The sequence below is a fragment of the Mycteria americana genome, unplaced genomic scaffold, assembly GCF_035582795.1.
Source record: "Mycteria americana isolate JAX WOST 10 ecotype Jacksonville Zoo and Gardens unplaced genomic scaffold, USCA_MyAme_1.0 Scaffold_42, whole genome shotgun sequence".
In the NCBI taxonomy this organism is placed as follows: Eukaryota; Metazoa; Chordata; class Aves; order Ciconiiformes; family Ciconiidae; genus Mycteria; species Mycteria americana.
The window spans coordinates 1,647,577-1,670,070 of NW_027445629.1; the positions used below are offsets into that span (position 1 = coordinate 1,647,577).

The 22,494-nt window shown below is 50.7% G+C and overlaps 1 long non-coding RNA gene across 1 annotated transcript; it reads left to right on the top strand.

Moving 5' to 3' along the window:
- The first annotated feature begins 2,902 nt into the window (after nucleotides 1–2,902).
- Nucleotides 2,903–19,464, top strand: LOC142403686 (uncharacterized). Its single transcript, XR_012773674.1, has 3 exons — nucleotides 2,903–2,946; nucleotides 3,193–3,276; nucleotides 19,331–19,464. It is a non-coding gene; the product is annotated as an uncharacterized LOC142403686 (long non-coding RNA).
- The last annotated feature ends 3,030 nt before the right edge of the window (nucleotides 19,465–22,494 follow it).

Genomic DNA, 22,494 nt, shown 5'->3' on the forward strand with positions numbered 1-22,494 from the left:
ATCATTTCACCAGACCTGAAAAACTGGAGGGTCCCTGTAGTTTCACACCAGATATCAAGCCTGGGAAATTCCTCTAGCATGACAATAACAAATGAGCACAAATCTCCTTGGTTATGAGAGGTACAGTACGATCCTCATGCCAAGCTGCCCTTCTACATTGGCATTACAGCTTCTAGTGTCTCCAGCATCTGTACAAACACATGCAGCATCTACCTACAGAGATGACCATTTCCATGTAAGAGACAACCCCACCCATCTGCCTGCTCCTGCCTCTCCTCCCGTCTTGCTGGCACACACATTTCTGCAGCACATTTCTGCTTGCTGGCACACACATTTTGGGGTGCTCCCCACGGGGTGAGCTGCTGTGCTGGCAGGATGGGGTTGCAAATCAGGGAGGAGACTTGTTTCTAGGAGGTGAAACGGGAGAGATGGCCCCAAGTATTTGCGAAATTCACTGGAAATTGGATTTACTGGGCACGCGTCACCCAGGCAAGGTCAGGGACGCTCACCTGGGCTTGCTGAACCCCTGTGCAAAAACTGCTGGGAGGATGCTGGGAGTGCCCGGGGCTCGGGGATGCTGAAGGTGCTGAAGTGCTGGGTTGCCAGAGCAGGTCCCTGTGACTGTCTCTAAAAGTGTCCTGTCCCTGTCCCTGTCCCCACAGGTGCCTTGTCCCTATCCCTGTCCCCAGTGTCACCCCTACAGGTGCCCCGTCCCCATCCCTTTCCCCACAGGCGCCTTGTCCCCACAGGTGCCCTGTCCTCACCCCTGTCCCAACCCCTGTCCTCCCTGTCCCCGTCACTGTCCTCAGTGTCCCCACTCGGCAGGTCCCCTGCCCGCCCTGCCCTCACTTCATCTGGTGCAGCCTCAACCACTCGCTGGTGCCGACGCGGGACGGGACCCTGCTGGGCTGCAGCTGCAGGGCCAGCAGCCACGTGCCGTCAACTTGGTCCACCTCCACGTCGCGGTGAGACCAGGGGACATCGGAGATCCCCCTGGGCACCCCACTGGGGAACCCATCACACCACAGGGGACCCCTCCGGCAGCCTCTCACCCCTCTGCCCCCCCTTCCACAGGTTCCCCCCCTCGGTCAGTGGCCTCAGTGCCTCCTGCCATTGCCTCTTCCTCTACTGCAGCCATGACATCAAGGGGCCACGGCTTTACCGGAGGGCTCGGTGGGGGTGGGAGAAGCAGCAATGGCACCGGTGCTGGTGGATGTGCCAGATGTGCCTGGGACATCCACAGTCAGTCCCGCCCTCTGTCCGCAGGTCTCCCTGGGCCACTGCCATGAGGATGAGAAGGGCATCTTTCCTCTTTCCAAAATGGGACGGCTACCTCTTGTTAGGGGACAGGGAGATGAACCCTGGGGACAGAGCCCAGAGACACAGTTTCCCCAGAACTCCAGCTTTATCTTTTTTCCTTAACTCCAGCTTTTCAGTGCCAGCTCAGTGTTTTGTGCTCCCTGCACAGCTCAGGGGCATCCCCTGTTTGCTGCACCACATCCCATGAGAGAGCCTCTCTTCTCTGCCCATCCCAGCCAGGCCTCTCGCATCTACAGCACAACAGACTCTCTAAATGCAACTCCAGTTTATGAGCTCGTTAGGGAAGAAAACAAACAAACACAGCAAACACGGGCTCCATCCCCTTTGTAGAGACTCGTCTCAGACGTAAAGTCACTCGTTCACCACTTAATCCATGGGGTTTCTAACTCACAGTTCACTAATTCACAACTCCCAACTTGCAACTCCTGCACCTGTGTACTGTTTTTTGCTGGGATAAATTTCCTCACAGTAGCTTGGATGGGGCTGTGTTTCGGGTTTGTGCTGAAAAGAGAGTGAGTTCTGCATTGCACTCTGTGATCCGGAAGTTAGTCTCTATGGTCCGGAAGTCCTCCAACAATGGTGGAGGACTTCCGGACCATAGAGACTACTTTTAGGACCCTAGAGGGCTTGGTTCCCTTGTGTCGTCTGTTACCCGGAAGTCAGTCTCTGTGGTTCTGAAGTCCTCCAGCTGTGCTGGAGGCTTTTGCTGTGATAGTTTTTTTTTTTTAAGTGGTGGATTTCAGTCTGAACCCCTTGTGTCCTGTATGTTTTTTTTGTTTGATTGTGGGTTTTTGGGCTGTAGGGTGTTTTTATTCGCTTTTCTGTGTGGTGGCTGTTTCAGTTGTGGGATGGGGTTGGGTTTGTGACAGCGTGTGTTGGGTTTCTTTCATATTTGTTTTCTTGGTTGTGTCCGTTTCTGTTTGTGATTGGTTTGGATGGGGTGGGTGGGGCTGCTGATGTCTGAGGGTGTTTGAGGAGGGGTGTGTGTTGCGGAGAATTTTTTGCATGTAATTTGCATAATTCATGAATTTGCATAATGAGAAGTCAGTGAGTATTCTACCTGGGAGTAATGACTGGTTACAATAACGTGTGGTGATGATTAGTCTCGTCAGGGATTACTTCCATTTATGGTAGAAATTCCTGTGTATATATGTGCTGTAAGAAAAAAATTAAAAATAACAAATCTGTTGCAGCAGTAGAAAATGGCACACTCCCTGGAGTAATCTTCTGTTAATTTTTTTTTAATGTGTTATTTGTATTATAGAATCCACCTGTAATTTAGTCAAGCACCGCGGATGGACCAGCAAGAACTCTTTTCTTTCTGCGTCTTCCTGTCAGCGGTTTGCTGGTGCTGTTGCGTTTAAAACCCTGTAGCTTTTGGGGAGGACTCTCCTGGCCTTGTCCTGCAGCGAGGAGGCCTTGACAGCGAAGCCGGGCTCTGGTCTCCATCTGTTCCACCACTCCTGCAGATGTTGGCATCTGGCCGACGGCGATGTCTTACTGACCACTTCTCCTTTCTTTGCCCCCAGCCGATATGAAGGTGACCCAGAAAAGCTTCAGCTTTGCCCGCAGTGCAGTTTGCCCTTTTACTTTGTGTCTGCTGCAGATGGCACCAAGGCAGTGAAGGTAAAACACAGCTGTTTGGCTCAGCATCCGTGAGACCCTGTACAGCCCAAGGACACGGAGACTGTGGCAGGCAGGGAGGGCAGGCAGTGGGCTGGTACATCTGTTTGGTACTTGTCAGGCCCTGGTAGCCATAGGTCATTGCAGAGGTTTGGGCTGTTTTTCTCTTGGGGTGTGGGAACAGTTTCCGTCTGTGACAGAAACCCAGCGCCCCTCACTTGGAGTGACAAGCATTCTCCTTCTCATCAGCTCTTCAGTGATGCTGTCAAACCGGCAGTTGCTTACAAACAGAATTCAGGAGATTCCATGGACAAGGTCATGCGAGATCTGGAGGTAAGAAAGGCTCTATGGTTGTTGTTGTTGTTGTTATTATTATTATTATTATTATTATTATTATTATTATTGTTATTGTTATTGTTGTTATTATTATTATTATTATTTTCCTTTCATTATTTAATTTCCTTTCATTTCCTTTCATTTCCTTTCATTTTATTTCCTTTCATTTCCTTTCATTTCATTTTCATTTCATTGTTTCACTTCATATTTCATTTCATTCTTTCTTTTCATTTGATTTAATTTTCTGATTTCACGTATTTTTAATTTCATTTCATTTCCTTCATTCTTTTCATTTCGTTTAATTCTCTCATTTCATTTTATTTTCCTTCATTTGGGTCTCTCACTTCATTCTATCATTTCCTTTCATTCTTTCATTTCCTTTCGTTTCACGTCATTCTTTCATTTAATTTCACTTCATTTCATTTCATTTCATTTCATTTCATTTCATTTCATTCATTCAGTTAATTTCCTTGTTTCATTACATTTCATTCTTTCATTTAATTTAAATTCATTCTTCATTTCATTTCATTGCATTCTTTTATTCTGTTTCATTTAATTCTTTCATTTAATTTCATTTAATTCTATGTCATTTCTTTTCATTTTATTTTGTCATTTAATTTCATTCTTTCATTTCATTTAATTTCATTCTTTTATTTCATTTCATTTTGTCATTTAATTTCATTCTTTCATTTAATTTCATTCTTTCATTTAGCTTCATTTAATTCTTTCACTTCATTTAATTTCATTCTTTCATTTCATGTCAACAATTAATTTAATTTAATTTCATTTCATTTCAAATCTTAATTTCATTTCATTCTTTCATTAGATTCGTTCTATTTATTCTTTAATTTCATTTCATTTATTTCATTTAATTTCATTCTTTCACTTCCTTCTTTCATTTCAATCCTTCATTTAAAATCATTCCTTCATTTCATTTCATTTCATTTCATTTCATTTCATTCTTTATTTCACTTCATTTAATTATGTCAATCCATTTCATTTCATTTTACTCTTACATTTCATTTTGTTCATTTAATTTCACTTAATTTCATTCTTTAATTTCTTTTCAATCATTTCATTTTATTCTTTCATTTCATTTCATTTCATTTCATTTCATTCATTCATTTTATTTTATGAATTTATTTCAGTCCATTTCATGTATTATTTCACTTCATTCCATTTCATTCCATTTCATTCCATTTCATTTTATTCTTTTATTTTATCGCATTCTTTAATTTCATTTCAATCTTTCATTTCAGTCTTTCATTTTTTTATGTCATTTCATGTAATTCTTTCATTTCATTTCATTCTTTGCATTTCATTTGATTGAATTCTTTAATTTCACTTATTTTTTTGTTACATTTCCTTGTTTGATTTAATTGCTTTCATTTCATATTATTTCATTATTTCATTTCAGTCCTTTTCATTTCATTCTTTCATGAGATTTCATTTCATTTTTTCAGTTCATTTAATTTCATTCTTTTATTTCATTGCCTTTTATAATTTCCTTTCATTTCATTTCATTTCTTCATTTAATTTGATTTTTTCATTTCATTAATTCATTTTATTCATGCGTTTTATTTCAATATTTCATCTCAGTGCATTTCATTTCAGTGCATTTTTTTATTTCATTTTTTTATTTCATTTTTTCATTTACTTTTTTATTTCATTTTTGCACTTCATTTCTTCATTTCATTTCACTTCAGTTAATTCTTACTGAAATTTGATTTGATTTCATTTTTTAATTTCACTTAATCTTATCTTTCCTTTCCTTTCCTTTCCTTTCCTTTCCTTTCCTTTCCTTTCCTTTCCTTTCCTTTCCTTTCCTTTCCTTTCCTTTCCTTTCCTTTCCTTTCCTTTCCTTTCCTTTCCTTTCCTTTCCTTTCCTTTCCTTTCCTTTCCTTCCCTTCCCTTCCCTTCCCTTCCCTTCCCTTCCCTTCCCTTCCCTTCCCTTCCCTTCCCTTCCCTTCCCTTCCCTTCCCTTCCCCCTTTGCCCTCTTGCCTGCATTGCATTTCTTAATTTCATTTCCTTGTTTCATTTCTTTCATTCGTTTTATTTCATTATTTCTTTATAGTGCAGTTAATTTCATGTTTTAATTTCTTTTCATTATTTCTTTTAATTTCATTTGATATAATTATTTCATTTCACTTAATTTTTTTCTTTCATTGAATTTCCTTCTATCATTTCATTGCATTCATTTCATTCTTTCACTTCATTTTATCTTTTTTCATTATTTCTTTTCATTGAATTGCATTTCATTTCATTCTTTCATTATATTTCATTTCATTACATTTCATACCAGTCTTCTGATTCATGTAATTTCATTTTATACTTTCTTTCATTATTTCATTTCATTTAATTTCATTCTTTGATTAAATTTCATTAATTTTATTTATTCGTCCCTTTCCCTTTCCCTTTCCCACCCTTGCCCTTGCCTTCTTCATTTAATTTCATTTCAATCTATCTTTTCATTTCATTTAATTATATTTCATTTCATTATTTCCTTTAATTTCATTCATGTCATGTTCATTTCATTACATGAAATAATTACATAATTACACAATGAAATGAAATAATGCAATAATGAAAGACTGAAATGCAACTATGAAATGAAATGAAATAATAATATAAAATCATGAAATAAAATTAAATGAAAGAATGAACTGAACTGAACTGAAAGAATGAAATAGAATAAATGAAATGATATGAAAGAATGAAATGAAATGAAATAATTCTTTTCTTATACTTTCATTGTTTCATTCTTTTATTTCATTATTTCATTTCATTATTTCATTTTTCATGTCATTCGTTCATTTAATTTAATTTAATTTCATGTCATTTCATTGCTTCATTTTATTTTATTTCATTTCATTCCTCCATTACATTCTTTCACTTCATTCTTTCATTTCATTTCATTGTTTCATTTAATTTCATTCTTTCATTTCTTTCATTCATTCATTCATTCCATTCTTTCATTTCATACTTTCATTTCTTGCATTATTTCATTTCATTGTTTCTTTTCATTTAATTTCATTTTTTCATTTCATTCATTGCATTTCATTTCATTTCAATACATTCCATTATTTCATTTCCTCTTTTCATTTCATTCTTTCATTTCGTTTCATTTCATTGTTTCATTTTGTTGAATTTCTTTTCATTTCATTTCATTCTTTCTCTGCATTCAGTCATTTCATTGTTTCATTTCATTCTTTCCTTTCATGAATACATTGCATTGCAAAAGTCCTTCCTCTCTGTAGTGTCCTGGTTTTGGCTGGGATAATTTTCTTCCTAGTAGCTGGTATAGTGCTGTGTTTTGGATTTTAGTATGAGAATAATATTGATAACACGCTGATGTTTTGGCTGTCGCTAAGCAGTGTTTACACTAGTCAAGGACTTTCTCAGCTTCCCATGCATTGCCAGGTGCGCAAGAAATGGGAGGGGGCACAGCCAGGATTGTTGATCCAAACTGACCAAGGGGCTATTCCATACCATATGATGTCATGCCCAGTATATAAACTGGGGGGAGCTGGCCGGGGGGTAGCGGTCGCTGCTTGGGGACTGGCTGGGTGTCGGTTGGTGGGTGGTGAGCAGTTGTATCGCTTTTTTGTTTTCTCTTTTCCCTCCCTTGATTTTTGTTCTTCTCTCTCTCTCTTGTTGTTTTCATTCTCATTACAATTCGTTATTATTATTACTATTATTTTGTTCCAATTACTAAACTGTTCTTATCTCAACCCACGAGTTTTCTTACTTTTGCTCTTCCGATTCTCTCCCCCATCCCACCAGGGGGGAGTGAGTGAGCGGCTGCGTGGTGCTTAGCTGCCGGCTGGGGCTAAACCACGACAGTCCTTTTTGGCGCCCAACGTGGGGCACGAAGGGTTTGAGATAATAACAGATTAACCAGAGCGTATTAAGGAATTTAGATCTGTTGGTAGTTGTTGGATGTGATATTGATCCATCTGTTCTTAGCATTGGTTTACCTGATCTGCACCATGCTCATTTTTTTGCTGTACATGTTAAAGATCGGTGTTGGTTTTTGCAGTTTGCTGTGCTCTGCTTTAATTGGTGATGTTTTGCCTGTGAGATTTGTTATTAAAACAGTGACCTTGGGTTTATTTTGGTATCTAAGTGCTGTACTGAAACCGTTATTGTATGTTGGGTATCACCTTATGGAGAAAATTCGCAATTTTACCTCTTCCTCTGAGAGGTTTTTTATGGAGGAAATGCAGAATTGTACCTTCACTACTTTCTTCTACAATGCTTCCTCCTTCATTACAGTAACTTTTCAGTATCTTGAACATCCTTGGGTAGTTAAGATAATTCTATTGGTATTACTTGGGTATACTGTTTTGATCTTGTCCAAGATTAGTAAGCAATTTAAGAATATCATCCAGAGATCTGCCCCAAGGCCGGATAGTTATGAGTGGCAGGGTGTGTGGGATAGCATGGGCAAATGCCTAAGTTATTGGGCACCTCCAGTGTTTTGGAACTTCACTCCTGAACAAGTGCAGAATCCTGAAAAATTAGTAGAATATTTGGAAAAAGTATGTCGTCACCCTGCCAATTCTAGAGAGACACAAATCACTGCAATGTGCTGGGGTCTGGCCCATGCCTACCGAGCCCTGTTCAACACTATCCAGAACCCTCAAGGATCTGGTGACAAAATGACAGGCACTGCGGCTACTGCAGCCCCCGCTGCGACAGGCACTGCGGCTACTCCGATTCCCCCTGCAACAGGCACTGCGGCTGCTCCGATTCCCCCTGCGACAGGCACTGCAGCTGCTCCGATTACCCCTGCGACAGGCACTGCGGCTGCTCCAATTCCCCCTGCGACAGGCACTGCGGCTGCTCCGGACAACTCTTACAAGCACTGCAGTCACACCAGTCCCCCCTGCGACAGATGATGCGATTCAACCAGGGAATCAACCCATGTCAGTATCAGTCGCCCCTATACATAAGAAGAAATCCTGGAAGCGAAAGTCAGCTCGTTTAGAAAGGGAAGATGAAAGAGCAGGGCCATCACAGGGAGAGGAAGAGGAAGAGGAAGAGGAAGAGGAAGAGGAAGAGGAAGAGGAAGAACTTGTAAACGAGACGGAAACCACCCGATCCCTATCCCTGAGTGAGCTGCGAGATATGCAAAAAGATTTCAGCCATCGTCCAGGCGAGCATATTGTCACCTGGCTGCTCTGATGCTGGGATAGTGGGGCCAGTAGCCTGGAATTAGAGGGTAAGGAAGCCAAGCAGCTGGGATCCATTTCTAGGGAAGGGGGCATTGACAAAGCGATTGGAAAAGGGGCACCAGCCCTCAGCCTCTGGAGGCAACTCCTGTCAGCTATGAAGGGAAGATATCCCTTCAAGGAAGATGTTGTATATCGCCCCGGGAAATGGACCACCATGGAGAGAGGTATCCAGTACCTGAGGGAATTAGCCGTGTTGGAAGTGATTTATGGTGACCTGGATGATGTGCGGTCACCCAAAGATCCAGATGAGGTCCAGTGCACACAACCTATGTGTGCACCGGCTTTCAGGAGGATTTGGACTATTTTCTTCCCTTTCTCAAAAACTTCTTCTGCTGTATTGCCTCACACAATTATGTCCTCAATATATTGCAGATGTTCTGGAGCTTTACCCTGTTCCAGTGCCGTCTGGATCAGTCCATGGCAAATGGCAGGTCTGTGTTTCCACCCCTGGGGCAATCGATTCCAAGTGTACTGGACGCCCCTCGAAGTGAAAGCAAACTGTGGCCTGCACTCTGCTGCCAAAGGGAGTGAGAAAAACGCATTAGCAATATCAGGTGTAGCATACCATTTGGCTGCTTTTGACTTCAGTTCGTACTGAAGTTCCAGCATGTCGGGCACGGCAGCACTCAGCGGCGGCGTGACTTCATTCAGGCCACGAGAGTCTGCTGTTAGTCTCCACTCTCCATTAGACTGTTGCACTGGCCATATGGGACTGTTAAAAGGTGAACGAGTCTTACTGATCATTTCTTGGCTCTCCAGTCGATGAATCAGCTTGTGGATAGGAATCGGGGAGACTCAGTGCGATATTGCCGCTGGTGCACCGTTGTGCTGGAGATAGGCACCTGTTGTTCTTTGACCCTCAGCAACCTCACAGCAGAAGGGTCCTCCAAGAGACCGGGCAAGGTGGACAGCTGTTTAATTTCCTCCATCTCCAAGGCAGCCGTACCAAAAGCCCACCAGTACCGTTTTGCATCCTTGAAATACCCTCTCCTGAGGTAGTCTATGCGAAGGATGCACGGAGCCTCTGGGCCAATCACAATGGGGGGCTTTTGCCACTCATTCCCAGTTAGGCTCACTTTGGCCTCCAATACAGTTAGCTGTTGGCATGCCCCTATCACTCCAGAAATACGGATAGATTCTGCCCCTGTATAGCTTGATGGCATTAGGGTACAGTGTGCACCAGTGTCCACTAAAGCGTTATACTTCTGTGGGTCTGATGTGCCAGCCATCGAATCCACACAGTTCAGTACACCCAGTTGTCCCTTTCCTCCTCCTGGCTGGAGGCAGGGCCCCTCTAGTCCTGGTCGTAGTATTCGTTAACCACTTCCTGTAAAGACGAGCCAGGAGTTTCTTCATTAAAATCAGGAGTAAGATCAGCCCTTTTACTCTGTCTGGGGAACTGCCCACTGGAAACTGGAGCACTAATCTTCCTGGAAGAACCCCCTTTGGTGATTGTTTTTCCTTGCGACTCACGTACCCGTGCCTCTAGGGTTGAGGTCGGTTTTCCATCCCATTTCCTCATATCCTCTCTGTGGTCACACAGGTAAAACCACAGGGTGCCCCATGGTGTGTACCCTCTATATCCTCTCCCTTGAGCAGAAGAATGAGCAGAAGATCCTCTCCCTTGAGCAGAAGATGCTGGCCCCGTTGTCCCAGCATCGGAGCAGCCAGGTGACAATGTGCTCACCTGGACGATGGCTGGAATCTTTTTGCATATCTCACAGCTCACTCAGGGATAGGGATCGGGTGGTTTCCCTCTCATTTATGAGTTCTTCCTCTTCCTCTTCCTCCCCTTGTGATGGCCTTGCTTTTTCATCAATCCTTTCTAAACGAGCTGACTTTCCTTCCAGGATTTCTTCTTGTGTATAGGGGTGACTGATACGGGCACAGGTTGGTTCCCTGGTTCAGCCACAGTGCCTGTCGCGGGGATTGGAGAAACGACAGTGCTTGTCATGGGGGGGGTTGGAGTAGCCACAGTGCCTGTCACAGGGGTTGGAGTAGCTGCAGTGACTGTCACTTTGTCGTCAGATCCAGAGACCTTCTCTTCCCCTTGAGGGTACTGAATAGTGTTGAACAGGGCTCGGTAGGCATGGGCCAGGCCCCAGCACAGTGCAGTGTCTCTCTAGAATTGCCAGGGTGACAGCATACTTCTTCCAAATATTTTACTCGTTTTTCAGGATACTGCACCTGTTCAGGAGTGAAGTTCCAAAACACTGGAGGTGCCCACCGCCCACCGCCCATACTATCCCACACACCCTGCCACTCATACCTTTCCAGCCTTGGGGCAGATCTCTGGATGGTATTCTCAAATAGTTGTTTAACCTTAAACAAGGCCTGAAACACATTCAGGAGACATAGCAGTAGGAACATGCTTGTATGAACAACCCAAGGATATTCAAAATTCTCAAGAGCTATTGTAATCAGCCTGGAGGAAAAGGGAAAGGTGAAGGAAGGGGTCTCCCCTGTAGAATGGTTCTGAGGAGAAGAGGTAAAAGGTGTAATTATTAATAGTTTCCGTGAGATGGCTCCCAAAGTATGGGGATGACAGCAGTGCTGAGTACAATTTCACGAACAAGAATTTTATCATACCATAAGCCAGCATTACACAGTACAGCAAAGCGATAACTTTAATCCACCTCCCAGAGGTGGCTGTCCTATGAGGTATTAAGCTAGCAGTGACATAAACAGCTGTACAATCCAGGTTCCTACGCTTGCCATATGACATACAAAGTCATCAGTGACATAAAAACAGCAGTATAAGCCTGGTTGCTGTGCCTTCCATGTAAGCTAGACAGCCACCCGTGACATCACAAGCACCTGCAGAAGCCGAGTCCCCTTGCGTGCCCTGTCAGTGATGAAGCAAGCAATGGTATAAAAACAGCTGCAAAAGCCATGGTCCTGCACCTGCCAAACAAGGTACACAGCCAAGAGTGACATCAAAAGAGCAGCAAAAGACAAGTTCCCGGTCTGCCATGTCAGCACCTCAGCCAACTGGGACAGCACAAGCACAACAGCATAAGCCTCGCTCCTGCACCTGCCTTATCAGCTAGACAGCCACCCGTAACAACTAAGCACCTGCAGAAGTGGGCCAGGACCACTGCCGAGAGAGATCTGGCAGGGTTGGGAGGGCTGAGTAGCACGCGGTGGTGGTAGCAAAAGGATAGCAAGGGCAGGGACGCGCCCGTGGGAGCACGAATCCTGAGAGATCCCTGGCTGCAGCCGCTGCCTTCAAGAAGAAGAGACTCTTCTTCTTGTGAAGAGCAACTGGGGAAACCCAGCGTACACCTGCATTTATCGAGTGCAGGTTCACGGGAAGATGGCAAAACCAGAAAGCCTCAACTGACAGCAGAGCAGAAAAGGAAGGACAAAAATGAAAAAGAAGAAAAGGGCGGGGGGAAGGCGAGGGAATAAATGATGTGGCAGTTCAGATCGGTGTAGAAGATTTGTCTCCAAAGTGAGACGCGCAAGAAGGTGGAGCGGGGGGTGGAGGGGAGGGTGGGAGTGCCCGCTGACATGCCTACCGGGCAGCCTGCAGGCGGGGCTGCGGTGCGACCAGCACTCCTTGGGACAGCTCTCGGGGGCTCCTGGGGCCGGGGGTTGGGAGCTCCTCCGTTACTTTCCCGATAGTGGGGCCGGAGGAGCGGATGGAACAATTTGGGCTAGCATCTTTGCGGCAACCCGGCTGTGCGTTTGTTGATTAACCCATACTTTCCATAAAATGGGTGTGGAGAGCCTGTCTGACTGGCCTGTCGGAAACCCCATTCCTCACCCCATCAACGTCCCCGTTCTAGAGCTCACTACTCTCTGCTGGGGCTCCGTTTGTGCCCGGGCGCGTGGCAGCCGTGTTGCCCCAGGGAAGCCCACAGGGCGTCCCCGCCCTGCTCAGCCCTGGGGAGCCCCATTGTGACGTCAGAGCCGCCACTATGAGGTCAGAGCTGGCCGCCCGCACAGCCCTGTGGCGCGCGGGCAAGGAGCCCACAGCTGCCGTGTGGCTGTTGCCCTGGGCAGGCGCGCTCCTGCTGCGGGGGAAGCGTGGGGCTGCTGCCGGAGCTGCTTTTGCCTGGGCAGGCCACACTGCTGGGGCTGAGGGGGAAGAGCTGAGCGGGGAGCCTGCCTTTGGCCAGAGATGGCGAGGAGAAAGGCACCCCAGAGAAGACGCCAAAGGGCCTCAAATGTCTCCTTGGAGAACACGGCCGACCAACAGCCGGCAGGGGAGGCAGCGGGGCCGAGCCGCTGCCAAACGAGCAGGTATGAAGCAGGCTGCTCCTGCCCGGGGCGTCAGGTTGGGGTGGTAGCAGGGACGCGGCCTAACACGGCCAGTGGGGCGTGGAGCAGCATGGGGAAGCTGACAGAGGCTTCTGAAGAAGAGCCCGGTGGCTTGAGAAGCCCCCCCTCCCCCTTCTGTGGGGAAGGGTCTCGGCTGAAAGCCTGGCTTGCTCTCCCGGCCAAAAGCCAGTGTGCAGCCTGGGCTTCTGGGGAGGCGGTAGCCTCGTGCTGCAGGGGTCGGAGCCCAGCCCTGCTGCACGGGGAGCTTTTGCTGCACGGGGAGGCCAAGCCCCTGGGGCCTGAGACTGGGCCCCTCTGGACGTTGAGGCGCGGTCCTGCCTGGCTGAGGGGAGCAGCTGTGCGGGGAGGAGAGGGGTCGGGAGACCGCCAGCGCCCAGGGAAGAGGTGGGCGGCCACGGTGGGGGACAGCAGCCTGTGCCTCCTCCGCGAACGGCCACCGAGAGGTGCCTGCCGAGGGGCAGGCTGGTGCCAGGGAGCAGGGAGGCATGGGGTGAGAATCGGGCTGCGCTGGCGGGTGGCCTTCCCGTGGCGGGGGACTGCTGCTGCCAGCTTGCTTCCTCTTCTCCCACTGCAGGCCTGTAAAGCAAAGGATGGGGAAAGTAGAGGGGGGGGCCCTGGAAGCAGCCCAGCTGTGCTGCCCTCTCTCGCTGCAGCTGGCACGTCCCCTGGGAAGCTTGCCCAGGACGACCGCTGGCAAGGGCCTCCGCTCACACAGCATGGCGACGGTGGGCAACCGGCATCTCTCTTTTCCCTCCCACAGGAGCCTCTGCACGGAGGTGGAGCTGGTGACACCCTTTTCGCAGTTCACTCCCAGCTCAGCCACTCAAGGGCTTGCAAAGTGGTGCAAGAAGGCCACAGAAACTGCAAGTAAGCTCAGCACTGCTGCTTGCTGTGAAGTCCTCGGGGGTGAAGTCGGAGAGCTGCACTGTGCCAGAGCTCTGGCCAAATGTCACAAGTGGCAGGAGAAGTGCAGGCTGCCCTGCTCTTCGCCCCAGGGAGGGAGTGCGTAGGGCTCGGTGCCCGCCTCCCTGCAGGGAGCCGAAAGACGCGTGGCTGGGCATCCTAGAGAAGAGACCTCAAGAGACAGGCCTAACTTTTCTCCGGTTTCTTTGCCCAGGGACAGTCTTCAGCCTTGCTGGCCAGCCGGCAGGTGCCCTTGCCTCCCTGTGGACACGTCTGCTGAGCACGTGCGTCTTCGCCGTGTACGTACTACGTGTTTCTGCTGCGGACAGGGGGAGAACGGAGATGTCTGAGGGCCAGTGCAAGCAAAGGGGAGAGCAGGGGGTGTTGCCCAGCCAGCTGCCCAGCGCTCCCGCTTGGCCGCCTATGCTCGGGCGCTGCTCGTGCTGTGGCCATTCCCAGGGAGAACCAAGAGCAAAGCCCCTCGGCAGTCTCACTCCCACGCACTTGCCGGAGGCCCAAACTTTGGCCGCGGTAGGACAAACTGCCGCATAGCCAGACGCTCGGGTGCAGAGCCACGCCTCCGCAGGGGAAAGGTTTTCCCCAGCTCTGGCAAGAGACCGCGCAGGTCTGGGCGGGCTCTGGGAGGAAAGCCAGGCAAGGCTCCTGCGCTTCCCAGCCGTGCGGAGAAACACCCCTAAGAGAGATCTGTGTGATCGCAAGTGAGAACAGGCCTGCTTTCTCAGCCAAAAGAGAGAGAGCAAGGTCCACACCAGAAAGACTCTGAAAAGCAGTCTTCATTTGCTTGACCTCCTTACTTCCTGCGATTATTTTTATTCCCTTTCGGAAGGCGCTCCTGGAGCCCTTCCTTTGCGGAAGAGCTGCCGGCAGTGTTGAACGGTGTGGAGAGACATTGTGTTCCTCCTGGGCCCTGCTCTGCCAGCTCTCTGTCAGCGGCAGGCTTCCAAAACAGTGGCTTTTTGGCCTGAAAACGGAAATCCACCTGTGAAGGGGTTTGCTCAGGAAGGACTTGGCTCACTGACAGCCACTGGACTCCCTCTTTTTCAGGCAAAGGATGGCCCCGCAGAGGAAGAGGTTCTTGAAAGTCATCTTCTTGTTGCTCCCAGTGGCTCTTGGTGAGTTTGCACGAGCAAGCATCTGAGCGCGACAGCCTGGCTGTGCCGGATGCCAGCTTTCCCTTTTGGCCCGTATGTGTGGGAACTCCCGTGGCCCAAGTGCTTCCTGCCTATGTCCTTGACTGGGACTTGCTTTCGGACTACCAGCACGAGCGGTAGTCTCCCAGCCGTGCTGCTGCTCTGGCCACTGGACCAAAAGGCTTGCTCAGTCTGCCAGTCTGCAAGAGAAGGGCGTATGTATTTCCAAGCCTTAACCGGGGATTCCCGGAGGGGCCGTGCAGGGGGACCAATGGAGAGGTACCTCTCCTAGCCCATGCAGCCTGGTCTCGGTGCTCACTGAAGCAGTGAGGGGAAATGGGGACGAGCTCTGGGGCACCGAGCACACCTGAAGGTCACGGCTGCGCAGCCCCCTGAAGCCTGGGGTGATGGCTCCCGGTCAGAGGCATGTCCTCTCTCTCTCTCTGCACCCCATGTTCCCCACCTCCTCAGCTAACCTGCTGCCCCACCCCCGAGGCAACAGGGAGGAGACAACGCGCCTGCAGGATCACTAGCAACCCTAGTCAAATAACTGTCTCTTGGTGATGTGAATTGCAGCTGGTGTTTACTGCGGGACCTCCCTGCCAGTGCGGACATTGCGGGCAAAGGGACTGATAGAGGTCGGTGACTCTTGTGGGACAGGCACCTCCTGCAAGGGAGCGTTGCTGACAGCGTGGCTGCATAAATCACGGGCTCTTCTGCTTCCACGCAGGGTGACCCAAAGAAGCAGCAGGGTTTGCCGTGCCTTCCTAGGGAAGCCTCTCCTGGGAAGCCCCGGCAGCTCCGGTAGTGGATACTCTAAGGGAGTGTTCTTCCCTTTCAGGAGCTGACATGCGCGTTTGCGGCAGAACCGGAGACCCTGAGGTAAGGGATGTTTCCCGAGCTGGAACTGGGTCTGTGCAGAAGCGTCAGCCGACCTCGTGCTACCTGCACTCGTTTTCCCAGCAGCCAGGGCTCCCGTACTTCCCTCCTGCCTTTGCCTTTTGCTCAGCCTGGTGAGGAAGGGAAGCACTCGCAAAGCAGGGAAAGCACACGTGTCTCTCCTCCTTGCTGAGCTCAGACGCTCCGCAGAGAGGATGGGCCGCTCTCTGACAAGACCCGCTTTCCTGTGCCTGCAGGAATGTGCACGCTTTGCTGGCAGAGCAGACCCAAAAGATGCAGCTTCTGCTGGAGGAGGTGGCTCAACTGAGGGCGCAGATCAGCAGTGCGAAGGTGACCGTGCATTTTGGGGAAGGAGGCGTGGCTGGGCAGAACCCCTGAGAAAGCACTCCTTGGCATTAGTGGTGGGCTCAGACTGCTGAGCGCAGCAAGCCAGCCTTTGCCAGAGCCTTGCTGGGTGAGCTTCTGCGCTGCGCAGGCCCTTCTCCGGGCCCAGTTTGATGGGGCCGCTTCAGGCAGCGGAGGACTCCCGACATCCTTCCCTTGGCGTGCCGGCTGCTCTGGCCGGGCCCCTGAGGCAGTGGAGAGACCCAGGCACGCTCACGGGGCCAGCCATGGCTGGCAGGGCCTGAGCCCGTCTCCCGGCTGACCTGGAGAGCGTGGAGGGTGGGGAGGAGGATGTGGGGACCCTTGTCAACCCACCTCGGGGCCGTGGCCATGGCCGTGGCCACAGATACCCTTCGTCAGTCCTCGTGGCTCATGCCAGCAGCAGAGAGTCTCTCAGCTCTGTGGACGAGGCTTGCCTCGCGTTTCTGACACTGACCCTTTGCCTCTCCGGGCGCTAGTAGCCACGCTGAACTGCCCGCTGATGTGGTCCTTTTCTGTGTTCGCTCATGGCTTTCCCAGGAAGTTCAGGAAGTGAACCAGGCCGTGTCCGAGATGGCTTCGGAAGTCTACGTCGAGATGTCTGACTGGGCCCTGAAAAGCTCCGGTACGGACGCAAGCAGCCCAGTCTCCTTGCCCTGCGCTTGTCTGTAGCACTCCCCAAAGGAGGCTGGGCTCCAGGCGCTGCTTTCCAAAGTGGGGGAGCTTAAATGCTTCACGGGGTCCAAGAGCAAGGCTGTGGCAGAGTGGCTGGCTCATCCTTTGCTGCCCACGCAGCAAGCCCTCAGCTTTGGTCTGCTGTCATTCACGTGGGCGCCTGCTGTCTCCCAGCACCCTCAGACCTTCTCCTCGCGGCCCTGTGAGAGAAGCAGTCAGCAGGCACCTGGGTGCCGTCATTGCCCTGTGCAGCTGGGCACCCCCACCGCGTGCTGACGAGGACAGGACTGACAGACGTGGAGCTGGCCGGCGGCGTCAGAAATAGTGTCTGAGCACCAGGTCCTCCTAGTCTGTGGCCTCTCGCAGTCATCTGCTCTCCCCTCCTTGCAGGTGCCACCATTGACACGCAGAGAACTTCCGAGACCTACGACGGCAAAGAGAACTGGAGCTGCTGGGTTTTACGGTTCTTTTGCACTGCCAACCCTCCTGATACTATTTTGCAGGTATCGTAGCAGAAATCATCAGTGCTGGTTTCCTTCTTTCCTTCCTTCCTGTGAAGTTGGGGACCGACCTCAGGGGCTCTCCCCTCAGTCCAGCGGCGTGGCTCAAGCCCACAGTGTTGATCACAGTTCCTGAAACCAAAGCTCGAACGCAGGGCTGGGCTTGCTAGAAATCAGTGGTTCCCCTCAGGAGGGGAACAGAGCTGAACTGAGCGGAACTGCTGCATCTTGCCCACGGTCCTCTGTCACAGCTGGGTGAAAGACTTTCTCCCTGGTGACCCCGTTTCCACGCTCATCCCTAACGGTGCCTTTGCGGGGGGGTGGGAGGAACAGTGCACTGCAGAGCCACTGGGCAGAGAGGTGTTTCTGTAAGGCCCTGACTCGGATGGTTTCATAACCGGTACTCTCCTCTGTTCTGTAATACTGAGCACCCCCTTTGTCAGGCAGGGAAGGCGGCCTCCTGCTCCTGTCCATTCCCTCACGCGTGCCTCATTCTCAAGCTGAAACAGACCCCACAGACACACCGGCGCCTATGCTTCAAGCTACATGAGCAGCTGTGTTGGCCTCAACGCTCTCTCACATGTCATTGCTCTCGCGTTCTGGTTGCAGCCGGATGTTTCCCCAGGAAACTGCTGGCCTTTACAAGGGCGTCGGGGCCAGGCGGTCATCAGGTTGCCAGCACGAGTCCATCTGACTGCCCTCACTGTGCAGCACACCTCCAAAGACGTCTCTCCGTTTGGGACCGACTTCAGCGCCCCCAGAGACATCGCCGTCTTTGTAAGTCTCTGCTGGGTGCTTCTGGCGGGGATCTGGCCCGGGGGGAAAGCCATGACAGGGACTTGCTTGCTTTTGCACACCCTCTGAGGTTCGTGTCCTGCTCTCTCCTGAGCGCTGCCGTGCCCTAGCGGGGTACTTCAAGGGCTCTAGACGCTTCATCCTTCTCAAGACTTACTTATTCTGGCCAAAGCACCTCAGGGTTCTTGACCAAAACTCAAGGCGGAGACTGAGCTCCACCCTAACCAGCTCTAGACTACTGCTAGAGCCCCAGGAGAGGCTGGGTAGATAACAGGGCTGATCCAGCGCGTACGTTCCCTCTTTGGCGGGCCGAGTCTGAGCTGCTCTCCTTGTGCTTTACCCCTGAGGGAGTGGATGCGGACGGGGAAGAGGAAGCTCTCCTTGGGACGTTCATGTATGACGTGGCAAAAGAGGCCATTCAGACCTTCCCGCTGAAGGTACGGTCCATGCACGGGAGCAAGATGCCAGGGAGCGGAAGAGCTTTGCCTGCACGTCCATGGGAGGAAGAGCGTGAATGCTTTCTCCCCGGGCACAGGGGCCCGGACCACCGCTGAGAGAGACCTGGCGGGGTTGGGAGGGCTGAGTAGCGCGCGGTGGCGGTAGCAAAAGGATAGCAAGGGCAGGGTCGCGCGCGTGGGAGCACGAGTCCTGAGAGATCCCTGGCTGCAGCCGCTGCCTTCAGCAGAGCCAGCTGCACACGCGGCCACCCCACCAAAGCAACGCCTTTGTGCCGTGGAGAAACAGGGACGCCTGGTGGCGAAAGCCATCGGGCAGCACCGTCGCTCCATCCTGTGGCCTGCTGGCAAGCTGGACAGTGCCCTCTCCTCCCCGCATAGCATGCCCCTTCTCTGCCGGTGCTCTCACGCCTGCCAGGAGGAAGGCAGGCAGAGCGGAGAGCGGGAGCATGGTGGGGTTGCACACCAGCTGCCCCACGCATAGGAGCACCTCCCCAGCCTCTCTGTTAGCAGGGAGCAAGCAGCAGAGGAAAAGGGGCAGAGGGAAGAGAGATGCAGCCCCAGCCGGGCTGGCATGCAGAGGATGCCAGCTGCCTTCCCCCTCCCCGTGTCCCCAGCCTCCCCAGCAGCCCCGGTACCAGCAGGGAGCCTCACGTGTCCACAGCTGCTCCCACCCACTTTTGGGAGCTTGTTCCTGAGCAGGAACAGGGCTGGCAGGGGGAGAGACCTTGATTGCACTGTCACTCTTAACGCCTCCGCTTCCTTCTCCCGCTTTTCTTCACAGAACGCGCCGCTTCGCAGAGCCTTTTCATATATCAAGCTTCTTGTGAAGAGCAACTGGGGAAACCCAGCGTACACCTGCATTTATCGAGTGCAGGTTCACGGGAAGATGGCAAAACCGGAAAGCCTCAACTGACAGCAGAGCAGAAAAGGAAGGACAAAAATGAAAAAGAAGAAAAGGGTGGGGGGAAGGCGAGGGAATAAATGATGTGGCAGTTCAGATCGGTGTAGAAGATTTGTCTCCAAAGTGAGACGCGCAAGAAGGTGGAGCGGGGGGTGGAGGGGAGGGTGGGAGTGCCCGCTGACATGCCTACCGGGCAGCCTGCAGGCGGGGCTGCGGTGCGACCAGCACTCCTTGGGACAGCTCTCGGGGGCTCCTGGGGCCATTGAACGTGCAGGTTCTGCAGCAGCTGTACACCCTTGCACAGATCCAATACAGCCTGAATGGCATTTCTCCCTCCCACGTCGTTAACTGCCTGCAAGAAATTTAGTGAGCATGGAGGGAAACTCTCAGACTCAGGCAGCAACCTGGATACATAGGATCATTTCACCAGACCTGAAAAACTGGAGGGTCCCTGTAGTTTCACACCAGATATCAAGCCTGGGAAATTCCTCTAGCATGACAATAACAAATGAGCACAAATCTCCTTGGTTATGAGAGGTACAGTACGATCCTCATGCCAAGCTGCCCTTCTACATTGGCATTACAGCTTCTAGTGTCTCCAGCATCTGTACAAACACATGCAGCATCTACCTACAGAGATGACCATTTCCATGTAAGAGACAACCCCACCCATCTGCCTGCTCCTGCCTCTCCTCCCGTCTTGCTGGCACACACATTTCTGCAGCACATTTCTGCTTGCTGGCACACACATTTTGGGGTGCTCCCCACGGGGTGAGCTGCTGTGCTGGCAGGATGGGGTTGCAAATCAGGGAGGAGACTTGTTTCTAGGAGGTGAAACGGGAGAGATGGCCCCAAGTATTTGCGAAATTCACTGGAAATTGGATTTACTGGGCACGCGTCACCCAGGCAAGGTCAGGGACGCTCACCTGGGCTTGCTGAACCCCTGTGCAAAAACTGCTGGGAGGATGCTGGGAGTGCCCGGGGCTCGGGGATGCTGAAGGTGCTGAAGTGCTGGGTTGCCAGAGCAGGTCCCTGTGACTGTCTCTAAAGGTGTCCTGTCCCTGTCCCTGTCCCCACAGGTGCCTTGTCCCTATCCCTGTCCCCAGTGTCACCCCTACAGGTGCCCCGTCCCCATCCCTTTCCCCACAGGCGCCTTGTCCCCACAGGTGCCCTGTCCTCACCCCTGTCCCAACCCCTGTCCTCCCTGTCCCCGTCACTGTCCTCAGTGTCCCCACTCGGCAGGTCCCCTGCCCGCCCTGCCCTCACTTCATCTGGTGCAGCCTCAACCACTCGCTGGTGCCGACGCGGGACGGGACCCTGCTGGGCTGCAGCTGCAGGGCCAGCAGCCACGTGCCGTCAACTTGGTCCACCTCCACGTCGCGGTGAGACCAGGGGACATCGGAGATCCCCCTGGGCACCCCACTGGGGAACCCATCACACCACAGGGGACCCCTCCGGCAGCCTCTCACCCCTCTGCCCCCCCTTCCACAGGTTCCCCCCCTCGGTCAGTGGCCTCAGTGCCTCCTGCCATTGCCTCTTCCTCTACTGCAGCCATGACATCAAGGGGCCACGGCTTTACCGGAGGGCTCGGTGGGGGTGGGAGAAGCAGCAATGGCACCGGTGCTGGTGGATGTGCCAGATGTGCCTGGGACATCCACAGTCAGTCCCGCCCTCTGTCCGCAGGTCTCCCTGGGCCACTGCCATGAGGATGAGAAGGGCATCTTTCCTCTTTCCAAAATGGGACGGCTACCTCTTGTTAGGGGACAGGGAGATGAACCCTGGGGACAGAGCCCAGAGACACAGTTTCCCCAGAACTCCAGCTTTATCTTTTTTCCTTAACTCCAGCTTTTCAGTGCCAGCTCAGTGTTTTGTGCTCCCTGCACAGCTCAGGGGCATCCCCTGTTTGCTGCACCACATCCCATGAGAGAGCCTCTCTTCTCTGCCCATCCCAGCCAGGCCTCTCGCATCTACAGCACAACAGACTCTCTAAATGCAACTCCAGTTTATGAGCTCGTTAGGGAAGAAAACAAACAAACACAGCAAACACGGGCTCCATCCCCTTTGTAGAGACTCGTCTCAGACGTAAAGTCACTCGTTCACCACTTAATCCATGGGGTTTCTAACTCACAGTTCACTAATTCACAACTCCCAACTTGCAACTCCTGCACCTGTGTACTGTTTTTTGCTGGGATAAATTTCCTCACAGTAGCTTGGATGGGGCTGTGTTTCGGGTTTGTGCTGAAAAGAGAGTGAGTTCTGCATTGCACTCTGTGATCCGGAAGTTAGTCTCTATGGTCCGGAAGTCCTCCAACAATGGTGGAGGACTTCCGGACCATAGAGACTACTTTTAGGACCCTAGAGGGCTTGGTTCCCTTGTGTCGTCTGTTACCCGGAAGTCAGTCTCTGTGGTTCTGAAGTCCTCCAGCTGTGCTGGAGGCTTTTGCTGTGATAGTTTTTTTTTTTTAAGTGGTGGATTTCAGTCTGAACCCCTTGTGTCCTGTATGTTTTTTTTGTTTGATTGTGGGTTTTTGGGCTGTAGGGTGTTTTTATTCGCTTTTCTGTGTGGTGGCTGTTTCAGTTGTGGGATGGGGTTGGGTTTGTGACAGCGTGTGTTGGGTTTCTTTCATATTTGTTTTCTTGGTTGTGTCCGTTTCTGTTTGTGATTGGTTTGGATGGGGTGGGTGGGGCTGCTGATGTCTGAGGGTGTTTGAGGAGGGGTGTGTGTTGCGGAGAATTTTTTGCATGTAATTTGCATAATTCATGAATTTGCATAATGAGAAGTCAGTGAGTATTCTACCTGGGAGTAATGACTGGTTACAATAACGTGTGGTGATGATTAGTCTCGTCAGGGATTACTTCCATTTATGGTAGAAATTCCTGTGTATATATGTGCTGTAAGAAAAAAATTAAAAATAACAAATCTGTTGCAGCAGTAGAAAATGGCACACTCCCTGGAGTAATCTTCTGTTAATTTTTTTTTAATGTGTTATTTGTATTATAGAATCCACCTGTAATTTAGTCAAGCACCGCGGATGGACCAGCAA